The following is a 1,991-nucleotide window of genomic DNA, read 5'->3' as shown; positions in this document are numbered from 1 at the left end:
TGACAGCTAGACTCAACATGCTTACCTTTTCAAGCTGATATCTCCAAAATAAACACATATAGTTTATTATTGTCTGCCTTGTAATTTTTCTCAGATAAGCCTAACTGATATATTCATGTTATGTTTACTTAGTTCTGCTCATTTGTAAATATAAAAATATTCTCTTCTAATGTAACATTCCAGGTTCCTTCTTTGTGTTCTCTGGAATCCCCTCACGCTTCTGAGGTTGCCAGACTCTGGTCATCCTCACAAACCACCTTAACTGGTGAGTTCTTGCTTGGAATAAATCTGAGGGGCTGAAATAAAGTTTCTCAGCAAGGCCCTGCAAAACTTCATTAAGAATCACCTCAAACCTTCACCTCAAAAATAAACCATGGCTAGGAAGTCGCACCATCTCACTTTGTTCTCATTCCTTGCAGCCCCTCATTTTGTAGATATTTATATTAATATACCTGCCTTAGAAGAGAATTTTTCTCCAAAAAGCTAAGGCTATTCAAAAGTAAAGGGAAAGTAGGTGTTCTGTATAGGTTGTTTATCTCTTAGGCTGGAGTTCATCATCTTAACCTTGAAGAATAAAGTTCTATGTCTCCCAATCTAATTAACTTCTCCAAATAAAGTTAGTCTGACATTGGGTCCCCTATGTCAGGTTACCAGGATATCCAATATCTTGCTGAGGACCACTCTCTTCTAAGTGATCCAAGAATCCACGAAACTGACTCAGGCCAAAGAGGCCAGTTCTATTTCAGTGGTAGAGAGTCAGTTGCTATCCCAGCAGACATTACCCATTTCCTTCCTTCTTCCATCTCACAGAACCTGGATTTTATTAATTGTCCTTCAAGTAGCTGGTGCCTTCAGGGAAGATGGTACCCATCTCCATCCCAGCAGGTGACTCCTGATTCATGGTTATTTTATCCTTCTTGGCAAACATTTGGCTTTGCAGGACATGTGACCCAGTTGTACTCAATGGGACATAAGAAGAAGTGACCAACTCCAACATAGTCTACCTTCCGGGATTCTGATTATATGAGGAAATCGGCTAAGGAATGTATTCAGTTAAAAATAATAGAAAATCCAACTTACAAGGTTTAAACAAGTAAATTTTTTTTCTCTTGTAACACGAAGTTCTGAGACAGGTACAGAGTGAGCTCAGAAGATGACTCACAGTGGGTAATGTAGAAGGTGCCTATGTTAAAGTATTTGGCAACATAGAGAAAGAAAATATGGGTTTACAACAGGAAACTAAATGTGAGGGAACAGGAATTAGTTAGACTTCAGAGTTTAGTCTAGAATGATGACTTGGGCTATGTTTTAGGTTGTGTTTACCTCAGTTTACTACTGAACAGTCAAAAAAGCACTGCAAAAGATAAACATGAGATCAAGAGAACAATGAGTCAGCCCAGTTTCTCACAGAAGTGCACCCAGTTATCTATAATTTGCTAAAGTGAAGAATCCATCATATCAGCGAGGACAGAATTTTGAGCTTCCTGTCTCTTACACTGTTAAGCTAAGGAGGAGCAGCTCAGGAATCAAAGATCTACTGTGTTAGCACAAGAAAGAAAATAAAAAGTACTACCATGAAAAAAAATCTTGCTAGACTTAATTTTGTGAACATTTTATGGCTTATACAGGATTTGAGGACTATATTGACAAAAGGACTAGATTTAAGGAAATAGACATAAATCAGGAAAGTAGATTAAAAAAAACCAGGCCCTTGTGGGGTTCCAGAGTTGAGGAGACTAAAAAGTCAAGTCAGAATGCTCTGCTAGATTTTGTTAAGCTCTTTTACAGAATAATCTTTGATGGACATAAAGCACTAAACATTGGGAAGGATAGAAAAATGACATATGATGGAGGTTTTAAATTCATTAAGCCTAGTTAACACTTATCACACATTAAAATAAAAAGAAGCAACACTCAAGGAAATAAGTCAAGCTCCTAGCAGAGTTAAACAACCAAATGTACCAGAGAACTGAATAGCGAGTGAAAAAATG

The sequence above is a fragment of the Galeopterus variegatus genome, unplaced genomic scaffold, assembly GCF_000696425.1.
Source record: "Galeopterus variegatus unplaced genomic scaffold, G_variegatus-3.0.2 Scaffold288, whole genome shotgun sequence".
NCBI classification, from domain to species: domain Eukaryota; kingdom Metazoa; phylum Chordata; class Mammalia; order Dermoptera; family Cynocephalidae; genus Galeopterus; species Galeopterus variegatus.
The sequence above is the reverse complement of the archived record's forward strand: the minus strand, read 5'-3'. Positions refer to the sequence as shown.